This window comes from Heloderma suspectum, chromosome 1, assembly GCF_057233095.1.
Source record: "Heloderma suspectum isolate Gila_16-S chromosome 1, 16-S_ref, whole genome shotgun sequence".
Classification (NCBI taxonomy): Eukaryota; Metazoa; Chordata; class Lepidosauria; order Squamata; family Helodermatidae; genus Heloderma; species Heloderma suspectum.
The window spans coordinates 160,280,596-160,293,807 of NC_139458.1; positions in this window are offsets into that span (position 1 = coordinate 160,280,596).

Consider the following 13,212-nt stretch of genomic DNA (forward strand, 5'->3'; position numbering starts at 1 on the left):
AACGTGTATACAATGGGCAATGAAGTGTCTACAACAGTTCCTCCAAATCTCCAAAAAGCTATCCACACAAGGTAATAGCAACTTCATTGGAAACAATGACACTTTGTTCCATTTCCTTCAGCATCTCTCTGTTACAAAATCCCTCATCTGCTTTTTGGACTATGTAACAAAAGTAATCAAGGATCACTCGCATCAACGTTCTTTGTATAATTGACTGTAATCTCTTCAGCCTGGGGACCCTGAAGCATTCCTTACATGTGGTAAGCCTGGGAAAAGTCTTGCCTTACTGAAATGATTTACAGTACCCAGCAGTCCACTGAAATGGCAGACCTGCTTCTCAGGCATGACCAACTATAAAGGATACCCCTGATAATGGAACAGTCCAAGAAGTATCTGCAGAGAGGAAACTCAGAAAGGAAATGGGGAAGTTCTGGCCATTCTTCATGATGAAGGGCACTTCTAACTCTTACATACAGATAGAAGAAAACAGGTTAAGGATGAAAACAGACATAATATAGGGCTCACAGTGCATTCATCAGATGAACTCTAAGCCCTTTTTTTTTTTCACTATTGAACAGCCAGACCAGCAAATCAAACACTTGTTCATATCCACCAGTCTTTACTCTCCAGCTTACTTGCTCCTGCTATTGCTTTCTTCTGTGGATGGAGAAAGGTAACAAACCATCCCACAACTGGGCACCTGGGCTTGATAAGTCTGTCTGAAGGCAGATTCACAGCATAACTGAAAAACATGCCAGGCAGAAACCCTCTTTAACGTTACTTCTACCTTCGCACTACAAACAGCTGTTGCACAGCAGTTCCGAGATATTCCCATTAATCAAGTAGAGACAGTGGTCCAATTTACCCAGATCTCAGAGTCATGTTTATGTAAACTGGGAATTTATATTGAGGGGGCGGGGGGGGTGATAGACACATCTATAATAGTAAATAATAATGCTTGAAGGAATATGCATTATCAGCTCCTTGAGCTAAGGTTGCTTCTCACTTGACATTTTTTGCTTGAGTACACATCCTGAAGTACAAAATACTTGCGTTTCACATTCATTCTGAATGCACTTATTACAATACCTTTTTCTCAGGAAATCACATGGAAACAAGAGCCTGGTTCTTTCCTGATCACTGCTTCTGTTTTTCTTGGTAAAGGAACTCCTTGATTTAAATGTGCATCTGGTATTCAGAACTGATGCAAGATATGTGCATTTTGTACACAGTTATCAGTACTAGATAGTGTACTCTAAGAGTGCACGCTGTCCAGTAAGAAGTATTCCTTAGATGATTGTCAGAGTTATCCCATGTAAGTGACATTCCAGTTCTCCAAAATTCAAAGATTTGGATGCTGTAGGATCACTGACATTTACAAAAAAAAAAAAAAAAAGCTTAAGCTCAAATGCATTGAGATTGATGCTCATTAATAGTTAAGTTGATTATCCTGAAAGCTTTAGACAGGTCAAAACAGTGCTATAATGTTTTTAAATTGGGCATTGGACTCATGGATCTCAGCAATGATTCCAAGTTTTTGGAGCACTAATCAAAAACTTACCTTGGGTGTGGGGCATGGAGGGGCTTTAAAAAAGAAAAAGAAAACCTTACTAGTTTGGTGAATAGTGAGAGGGAAGCCAATGTGGTTTAAAAAGAAAATACAAATGATTTTGCAAATTTGAATCGTAAGTTTCACTTATAAAAGATGCTGCTGTGGATTTCAGTCCTCAGTATTCTTCTAGAATATGCCTGGAACCTTTTATGGCAATTCAAATGGCAGGTGCAGGGATCCCCCATTAGGAACAGGCCCACAGCGGGGGGAAAGAGTTAAAGCCTCCTACCCCATTGCTAGGGTCTCCTTGCACTAGCTATTTATTAAAATAAAAAGCCATAAGGGTAAGGCTACATGAATAATGTCTTATGTTGTTTGTCCCTAGATGAAATGATGCCATCCAAAAAGGAAGCGGTCTCTGCATATTTGAGGGACTCTCAATTAATGCAGGGGGCCATGGTGGCTTAGTGGTTAAGACGCTGAACTAAAGGCTGGAAGGTCGGCAGGTCAGCAGTTCGAGACCCGAGTGCTGCGTGACGGAGTGAGCTCCCATCTTCAGTCCCAGCTTCTGCCAACCTAGCAGTTTGAAAGCAAGAAATTGCAAGTAGATAAATAGGTACCGCTTCGACAGGAAAGGTAACAGCGTTCCGTGCACCTTGATGTTCAGTCGTGCCAGCCACATGACCACGGAAGCGTCTTCGGACAGCGCTGGCTCTTCGGCTTAAAAACGGGGATGAGCATCGCACCCTAGAGTCGGACACGACTGGTTGGGGACACCTTTACCTTTTTACCTTTACAATTAATGCAGAAGCATATTACTTTGTAATTTATTGTAATTTATTTATTTATTTAAAAAAAAAAACCAATCACCAAAGTTCTCTGGGCAGTGTACAGCCCACCTGTCTTCGTTTGCCTAAAGAAGGCCATCACCATAGATCTTTGGGTCTGGGATATGGGAAGAGATGCTCCTTCAGGTAGTCAGGCCCCAAGCCATTTTAGGTATTAAAGTTAAAACCAGCACTTCGGGGCACAAAAACCGACTGGCAGACAGTACAGATGGCAAAGTACTGGCATAAAGTGATTTCATCAGCCAGTCCCCGTTAATAAACTAGCCACCCTGTTTTGGAGTAGCCAGACCATTTCCACATATAACACATGGCAATGATCTAAATGGGAGGTTACGAGAGCAGGAATAACTGTTGCAAAGCTATTTCTGTCCAGGAAGGGTCTTCGTTGGTATATCCACCTGAGCTCACAAAAGACACTCCGAGCCACCTAGGCCACGTGTGCCTCTAGTGACAATGACTGATCCAGCAGCATTCCCCACACTATGTACATGATCCCCATCAGAACATCAATTGCCTCACCTGTATCAAATGAAAAAGCTAGTTAGAGCTGGTTGTTGAGGAAAAAAACAGGGGGAAAGGGGGAACTGAAGGAGGAATTGCCTGCTTTAGCCATTAACAGCATATAGTATCCTGAAGGCGGGATTAAGTTTGAATGGGAGCTAGCCTATACAGGGAGGTTTCAGGAAGGAGGAAGGGAGAAAGGACAACTTTTACCTTTGTCACTTTTAAGAAACTTTCCCTATTATAAAGCGCTCAGTTTGGGGGACTGGCGACCAGATCTGAACCTGAGCTATTTAGAGCTGTATACCACAGTAACTGAAGGTTTCAGGAGATAGAGCAAAGGAAAAGGATGTCACCTTTAATTTCCCTCTCTTAAATGGAGTAGCCCCCTGCAAGTCCCCAATACTGCTGCAAGGCTCCTATTCTAGGCTGGTTAGACACCCTAAAAGGAGCTCCTCTAAGGATCTAGGGATTCACTGTAACATTTCATTGCAGGATCACTTATTAATATCTAATTCCAAACTACTTAAAGCATGGTAATGCTAGTTTAAAATTACTTCAGCATATATAGAAGTAATCTTTCCTTCTCTATATTAATTTTGTGCTGGATTGTTTCAGTGGGCAGTGGGGCGGGGGGAATGCAGAGAGAGAAATGGAAAATGCATTCTGTATAATGAATTAGGTAAAATGTCAAACGAAAAGACATCACTGCCACTATTAACATTCTTGAACAATAGGCAAGACAATTTCCTGTCTGATGAGTGAAAAGGTCATTTCATATTAATCATGTATTAAGTATAAAACAAAAGCTCGTTTATCAAGAGTTACAAAGCAATGGTCACAGAAAAAGGCTCTTTTACAAAAGTGCCTTTTAAAAGATTCACTTTAATCTCTCCATGAAGTTAGTAATTTAAAATGAGAATGAGAAAAAGAGAGACACAGCTCTTGCCTGCCTCTACTTTGCTTAATTACTTCAGATAAATATCTGCAGATATTCTCTAGTACTCTGTATGTGCATACAGATTTTATTTTTCTTAAAGGACCTGGCTGGCAATTCTAAGGCATTCCATTAAGGTGTACAGCTCTCAGGTTTTCATCACCAACCTTGAACATTTTTTCCAAAAATACTTCAGGATTTCTCTAGAAAACTCATAACGTGCCATGGAACTAATTCTAATTATTTATGAACTGATCTGGTAGTACAATCGTGCCCTGAGGGACAGTTGGTTGGCTAGTCAGGTCAGGTCATCTCTCTGAGGATTGACTGTAAATCTCAAGACCTGATATAAATGCTGATGCCTGCATTAAACAAAACAGGGAAAGTTAAATTAGGTTTTTTTTTCTGTCATCAAAAGCAAATACGTCAGCTGGTCCTGTAAAGTATGTGTGTTGCCATGAGCACCTTAATGTTTGTCCATTTCCTGCATAATGCCCCTGAGATTCACTTTGGCCTTTCAGTACTTGGGGGTCTTGAAATGGTCCCTGATTGATTAGTGGAAGTATGTTTCTTCTGAAAAGCTAAGCATTTCCTAGTGCCTTTGATGTCCTCAGGCAAGCAGCAACAACAAAAATAGAGAAAGGGATGGCAGGCTTCCATTAGAAAGCAGAGTGCTCATTTTTAAGGATGAAAGGAGACAGATGACTCTCTTGTGTACTGAGTCATATATAGCGCAGCCTGAGATGAAACAGCCGAGAGCAAATAACTGGAAGAGAAACCACAGTTGAAGACCTAGAAATGGAGCCGGAGAAAGTAAAAGGCTGGGTCTGTGCCAAGGCCCATGCAGTATGAGGAGGAGGTTGTCCAGTTAGAGCCATATAATAGCACCATGACTGGAAAGGACCCATAGCTCAACTGCAGATCACATCGTTTACAAAATCCATACAGTCCTGGTTCAGTCCATGGTATCTCCAGTTGAAGGAGGTAATGGTGCTGTGGAAAAACCCTCTTCCTGAGGCCTTAGGGAGCCTCTGCAAAAGGGAGAAGGTCGGTGTGGATCTGTTGGTAGACTTTCTTAACCTGGTGCCCTTCTGATGTGTTGGACTACATCTCCTATCACCCCATGCCATGCTGTCTGGGAATGATGGGAGTTGTAGTCCAACACATCTGGAGGGCGCCAGGTTGGAGAAGTCTACCAATAGATCCACATCTGGTAGATCTCTTGATTTCTATCCCCCAATTGTTTAACAAATAAGAGCAACAAAATGACTCTACCCACCCTCCCTAAATTATAGCACTGAAATGAAGAAGGCCTGGGGTAACCTGGAGTGGATTTCTGTGTGGAAGGACTGTGAGCTTCATTTAGTGCTGGACTGCTCATACTCAAAACACAGTTCCTAGATCAGAATTCTTTAATTCTAAGTTTTATGTCTTTTGCACCAGAACCCGGTTGGTGGATCTTGGGGTGTAGTAAAAAAAATGAAGTAGATCCCACAAGTCTGACGTCTGTTCCCCCCAAGTCTATAGCAAATACCCACTGAGGTTTTTTTTTTAAGACCTCCAGAAAAGGCAATCATTTCACAACTTAACACCAATGCGTGAACAGGAAGCCAAGAATGGAATAGAGCAAAGAAACTCTTATCCTCTTTGGAAGCTCAAAAAAGAAACAACTTTCTGAGACGCAAGCCTGTATAATTTGAATGCAGACCCTCAGGAATAATTATACGGCCCCAGGAGCAAATTCCTGTATTTGCTGCCTAGGAAGGAGCACAACCATAGAGACCAGGTAAGTGAGGACTCCACCTGGTAAATCGCCACAGTACATAACTGGTGAGCTGGGTTTGACTTGCTGGATCACAAGATAATGCTATGAAAATTCACAGATACAGTCCAGGTCAATTTGACAACTCGGCAATATTGCTTACAACTTATCTGGTCACATATGCATGTTTACTCAGCTGTAAATCTCACTATGTGAAATGGGGTTTACTCCCAGGAAGCATGCACAGAATTGCAGTCTTAGGCTGTAATTCTATATACATTTGTTTTGGGAGAAAGCACCATTGAACTTAATGGGACTTACTCTGGAGTAGACATGCATAGAATTGCATGGTTAAGGCACTGTAATAAAACAACCATAGAACAGTTTATAATTGCTTACTAACAGGAAAAGGTAAGACAGTCAGCCTCCAACTGGAGAGATGGAAGCAGAATGAGCCCTTTTAACTGGTCCAGAAGGAGGCAGGATGTTGGATCCCGACTTAGTCTTGCTTAGAGTAGACTCACTGAAAGCAATGGCACCAATAAATCATAACTAACTTTAGATATAGAGTAGAAATATTAATTTGAATGGGTCTACTGTTAGCTTGCCAAAGTCTGTATCCAACCCAGGGCCATTCCTCAATCCCAACTGTTGCAGGAAGAGAGTAAAGACTTCTGACCTACTGTAGATAGTAAATGGCAAAAGCTCTCACCTCTGGCATGGTCCAACCAGGTTTCTCATAACTACCTCCCAAGTCCTTCCTGTGACACAAGGAAAAATGTTGCTCAATAAACATTCAGTGCAATCCTATACATGTCTTCTCAGCCCCATTGACTTCAACTGGGCTTGCCCCTAGGTAGAAGAATGCAAAATGTACCTATTTCCCTTGGTTAAAAAAACTAGAGGTTAAGAATTTCTTCTAAAATACTTGGAATTAGTACTAAGTGGGAAGGAAGGGGAAGTTTCATGAATATTTTTATATGTTCATAAAGCACCCGCCATTTTCAATGACTTTTTTCAGGGAGTGCTCAAATGGCAGTAAAATGTTTGTGAGTGAGAGATTTCTCAGATGTATATATTTTAATGCCATTTCCAAAGGAATGGCTGTGTTAGTCTGTTGCAGCAAAAACTACAAAGCCTTGTGGCACCTTAAAGTCTAACACATTTATTCTGGCATAAGTTTTCGTGGTCATGCATCTGATGAAGTTAGTCAACTCTGCTTTTGTAATGCAAACATTTATGCTTGTTGGCACAGAGCAATGCATTTTGAAAGGCGTCTTTTAATTCACACTAGTAGAGCAACAAGGCTTTTTAAAAAACAAAAAACAAAACAGAATAAGCCTTTAATTTTGCACACTAGGCTTTGCCTTTTCATTCTGCAATTGTTTTTAAAGCTTGGCATCTATGTGCATGACTGCACAGCAAGAGTTTTGTTGTTGATGTTGCTTCTTATTTTTAAAGAGTCTTTTAATGTTTATTAGCTTGTGCACTACCTTTCATCAGCAGGGCTGAAAAACACCACTCTGAGTTCTTTGGAGTAAGAACAGAATAAAAAATTAATAAACCAGCTATAAATAAAGTTTAAAAAAAAACTCTAGAGCAGCGGCAGATCAATGGAACTGGAATTTTAAAAATGGGGAAAGACTGGGGGATTGGTGAGCATCATGGATCTTTTTTTGCATCTTTAGAATGACAGATTTTACATCAGAAATCAGTCATTACAAAAATTAAGGACAGCACTACTCAGAACCAACCAGGATCAGGAAGGCTGTCTTACCTGTACGTATAGCGTGTATAATGCAGCCAAAGGGCACCTTTGGGGGAAAACAACAGCCAGAGGGAGGCATTTTTCAGTGGGGGCTCAATACAGATCAGTAGCATGTTCTGGATCAGGGGCCCCCAGCTGCTTTTTCTTACAAGTGCAAGTGGTCAGCTTAAGCACTCTTTTTAAACAGCGTGAATAACGTAACGTGTAGTTTCGCTCAAAGTTGACTTCTCGTAAGTTCCATGAATTTCTATGAAGTGTGGACACACCCTTAGATTTCTTACACCAAAATCAATGGGACTTAAGCAAAAGCTCTAACCCTCTGCCCACCTTTTTGCAGCAAAGGGAGCAATCCTACGGCCACTAGACAGCGGCTAGATGGCCACCGGATATGTTGTTTTCCGGGAACCCACCTCAGAGCACGGAGAACCAACCTCCCCCCACTTCCGCACAGCCTTGGAGGCAGCACAGAAGAGCGCGGAGCAGCTGGAAAGGGGCACGTCTGGGGGCATTCCGGGGTAGGAAGGCGGAAATGCCTGGACAACGTACAGCAGCCTCCCTCCCCGCCCCACGCTTCTGCAGCTAGACAGCCGCAATTGGCTGTCTTGCTGAAAAAGCAGGGCAGGAGAAGCGCAGAGGGAACGACCCTCTCCTTGCTTCTCCTGCCCTGCTTTGGATTGGCCACCTCCGAGTTTGGAGGCGGCTGCCTATCTGGATAGGATTGCTCCCTTAGTCTCTGTACATATGGAAGCAAGTTCCCAACATTCTGCCCTTCTCTGCCAACAATCCACTCTGCTCCTGTGTACCCAAGAAATGAAACCCAGAAAGGGGCTCCAAATATAGGAGCTGGCTTGGTTCTCAATAGCTGGATCACTAAGGGAGAGAACAAGTTTGCACTTCCCCTGTGTGAATCCTTTTACTTTCCTCCACTTCCTTGCAAATCATCGGATTGATTTGTCATGTCTTTTGTAGTGAGAGGAAACGCTGCCCTCGACTTCTAAGACTGGATAGGCCAACACACACAAGAGGATGCAATTGGACAAGGATGGACAAGGCACTCTCCCTAGAACTGCTGCCAACATACAGTCTCTCTCTCTCTCTCTCTCTCTCTCTCCACACCCTTCCAAATACAGTAATATTGCTTCGCAATTAGGTAGCAGGTGTCAAGGTTTACATATTACATCAGAAGAACTCTGTACAGTAGACTAGTATTACACCCATTTGATAGATCGCTAGCTGAGGCTAGTGAGATGAGCGTCTTACTTATGGCCTTCATGATTTCATGAATTAGGTGAAATTTGAATTGGGGGCTTTTCCACTTAGCCATTACGTTGCACCCATATTATCCATTTACATTCATTCTTCCCTCAAAAGCTCTCCATTTCTGTGATATGAAATACACACATTTCTACATTTAAGCATAAGCTATATGCTTTTTTTAATCCAAAAAGTATATTAATTATCTTTTTATTATGTTAGAAACTAGCATGGAAACCATTACATCCCAGAAGCTCAATGAATATAATGGATTTAATAAAGCGGTGCTATTTTCCATAATTCGCTAAATCTTCAGATTTTCTATTATGATGGCAACATCATCGTGAACTACATTTGCACTGCTTTGTCCTACCATGCTTGAGCTTCAAATAACTTTAGGCTTTTATTAACTCTGCTCATGGGCCCTATTCATCAGTTGGGCAGGTGTATTGCCTGATAGTGCAATAATCTCTCTCAGATGTATGAGTTGTTTTATTCCTTTTTATTCCAGTAATCAGTTCTGGGAGCGTAATAAAACAAAAGCTTTATTTCTTTCTTTTTTCCTTTTTTCCTGGTAGTGCAGCTGTAAATTATCATCCATCAGCAATAAATGTGGCTATTTAATAAATAAAAAAGCTCCTCTTGACTCTCATAACACAAGAGATAAAAATAAACACAATATTTATGAAAGTTGATGACAAAATGAGGGATTAGTAGGCACGAGTGTGAGCAGAAAAAACATATGCGAAGGTAAAAAAAGGAACATTATTTTTAAAAGACCTAATTTAGATGTCGCAAAACAGATATTCTATATGCAATTTCCATGAAAGATCACACAATTGCAATCATCTTATCTTTCCTGTATATTCATCTTTCAAATGCTACAAAGTGTAAAAATTTTGGAAAATTTATATTGGAATAAAGTTGGAAAATTTCCCTGGTTTCCTTCATGGAGTTTTCTTCCGCTGTCCTGATGCTAAACACAATGGGCAGTATCCAATCGGACAATAGTGCTAGCATAAAATATATCACACTAGTGTTAAGGACCTCTAGCACAATGGCATGATGATGAACATTTCTATACCACCCAATAGCCAAAGCTCTCTGGAGAGTTTACAGAAGATTGGTTACCAGTTGTTACCCAGGCCAAATTCAAGGTGTTGGTTTTGACCTTTAAAACCCTATATGGTTCTGGCCCAGGCTGTCTTAAGGAGCACCTCCAGCAACGCCAGATAGGCCACTTAACAAGATCAGCCTCAGATGGCCTTCTCTCTGCCCCATCAGCCAGGACAACTAGGCTGGTGAGGACAAAGGAGAGGGCCTTCTCTGTGGTGGCCCCCACTCTGTGGAACTCCCTCCCTAGTGAACTCCACCATGCCCCCTCTTTAATGATCTTCCGCCGCTCATTAAAAACGTGGTTGTTCAGGCAGGCATTTGGGGTGGGTTAGGGTATTTTTAGAAATATGTTTTAATGTAAAATTTTATTGTTTTAAAACCATTTGTATTGCTGTACATCGCTCAGAGTGGCTGGGTGACCAGCCAGATGGGTGATTAAGAAATTTAATACATTAATTAAATAAATTAAAACCTTAAAAATACAATATAAAACATAATATAAAAATTATTTGCATACAAAAACAATTACAAACTATCAACAATAGAAATCCCAAGACCAGTTAAATCCTGTTGGGCGAGCTAATAGTATTGGTGTTACACTAGAGTGGTCCCCAACCTTTGTGGGCCCGTAGGCGCATTTGGGAATGTGAGATACTGCTGTGGGCACCACCACAAAATGTTTAATCAGTAGGTTGCTGCTTTGGCATCTACCTTTTGCGTGTGTAGATCTTCAGCTGTGTCTTATTCCATTTGCTTTGCATCTATTGGATGCCACAGCGTCTCTTTAATAAGGGATTGTCTAATTCAGGTAATTGCTGATAGTGCAATACAGCTAATGCTTCTTTTAAACATCTGTTTTGGCAATGTCCGGTAGCTGCGTCTTTTTGCAGGGAGGTTATTACACACACACAAATTGTACTGGAACGATCTTTAATATTCACTGATGTACACGCTCTTTTAAATTATTTACCTGCTTCATGGAAACCAACAAATGGTCAGCGTAAATGGATTCTCCATGCCCTTTTGACAGCTAAATAACTGATATTACAACACTAGAAGGATAAACACTCACCTTGTATGATACAATGGACTGAGGACCTTATCATGCTTTCAATATTTGAACGGGTGGTATTTAGACGTCCCCGTCAAATGGACAGTTATTTGGATATTTGGTCCACTTTTGTTGCAGCCCATGGATAATTACTAGAAAGCTGTATGCATTTCATACAAATCCATGTATGTGTCAGGGCTGGATCTGAGTGCATAGAGTCCCAGAGTAGCTCTGATTCTGAGGAGGAGATAGAGTCCATGGGAGAGGAACCCTCTCTGGTTTCAGAGGCACAGCTGGAGCGGGAGCCCTCCCCCTGCTAACATTCCTGGGAGCAATACTGTCCCTGGCCTGGAAAGGGAGGGACAACTTGAGGTTTTAGATGCAAAGCACAGGTGTAGGCACAAGCGAGAGGTTGCAGGAGCCGAGCTGAGGTACTCAGTCCATTTGGCTCGATGTCAGCAGCTGAGCCCCAAGACCCCATGGGAAAGGGGGAGAATTTCCCCTCCTACTCCTTAAGTTCAGAGAGATGCTGTGCTTTTCTCCAAATGGAGACCAACTGACGTCCTAACCCTTAGAAACCCCAGGTAGGCTGTTCCTTTGTATTTCCTCTGAGTCTCAGGCAATTAGCATCTGTAAGCCTCATTAGGATGAATGGAAATAAAGCTTTCGAAAGCAGCCCTTTTGTCTGACTGTTGATTCTGGCTATTGAAGGGCTCAGAAGACAACAAGGGCAGTCCTGACAGCATGTATATTTTAAAAAATTGAAAAAATAAAAAGTATTTTGGGCTTCTGTGGGCACCTTATTGGAAACCCCTGCACTAGAGATCCCTTATGCTAATACAACATAATTTACATTAGAGCTAGTGTCCCATTGGATAGTGCCCATTTACTTGGGAATAAGCACCATTTTATTGTAGAAACCACTAAGATTATTTAAAATAATAAATTGAGCATCTGAAACCATGTACATGCTGGTCAGCTGCCCCCAACTATAATTACAAAGAAGGAGAAGGAGAACAAAGGATTCCTGTGGAGAACAGCTTCACCCCTGGTGGTCTCCAGCATGCTCATGTCAGCCCAGATGCTATTGCCAGGCCAGGCCTATTTGCAACTGCCCTCATCATCTGCTGCTCTCTGGGTGGTCACTTGGGGAGGTGCTGGGCTATGAGGCCCTGGACTTTGGCCCTAAGATCAAGACTCAACTACACCACTTCTGGCTTACCGTACATCAAATTATGACTTGCAGCTACACATATGGACATTTTCCACTGAATATGGAAAATCCATCATGCCCATTTCACATATGCAAATCATCATTTGATGCTGAAGTCAGCAACTGCTGAGTTTTCCACTGCCCCCCTTCACCTGGTTTCTGACACTTTGTAGTCAGAAAAACTAGGGATCTCTCTCATAATACCAGAACCAGGGGTCATCCCATGAAGCTGATTGGTGGGAAATTCAGGACAAATAAAAGGAAGTACTTTTTTACACAGCACATAATTAAACTATGGAACTTGCTACCACAGGATGTAGTGATGGCCACCAACGTGGACAGCTTTAAAAAGGGATTAGACAAATTCATGGAGTAGAAGGCCATCAGTGGCTACTACTGTTAGTAGCTAGGGATGGTTTGGGTGGCTGATTGTCCAGCAGTCTGGTGGACTCCCCCTTGCCCATGCCCCTGAGCTGCATCTGCCAAGCGCCTGCCCCTGCTTGATACCTGCCCCCCATACTCGCCTGGAATCTTGCATATATGGGGCATTCATGGCTCCATTTTGCAGAAGTCTAGATGTGTGCATATATCGCGATCACCATTTTTTCTCAAAATGTCAACCGCGGTGATCATGGATGGGCCCCTGGTGAATGTAGGCAGCTCAGTGAGCATGGAGGGGTCAACCGCATGTCCAGGTGTGTGTGACCAGGGGCAGGGGCTCAGTGGCACCCAGAGAACCCGGACAGGGGGGCGCTTGCCCTTCCCTACTGATTGCGATATGCTACCTCAAGTATCAAAGGCAGTATGCCTATGTACACCGGTTGCTGGGGAGCATGGATGAGGGGGTGCTGTTGTACTCATGTCCTCCTTCTGGGTTTCCTGTGGGCAGTGGATTGGCCACTGTGGGAACAGAATGCTGGACAAGATGGACCTTTAGTCTGATCCAGCATGGCTCTTCTTATGTTCGTAACTTTGTACAATTTTGAGGTGCTCCAGAATATTGCTCTCATAACAGTACTGGTGATCACATACATCCAGTGATCACAACACAATACAGATCTCAAATATTTTCCTTTAATATTATGCTTCCTATACATATCTAAAAAGCCTAGCTCTAGAATTTTTGTGCAGGTTTTCTCTAGTAACAATAGTTTCCAGCTTCAGAGCTGTAAGAAATCCATAACCAATGTCTGACAACAACTCAAATTAA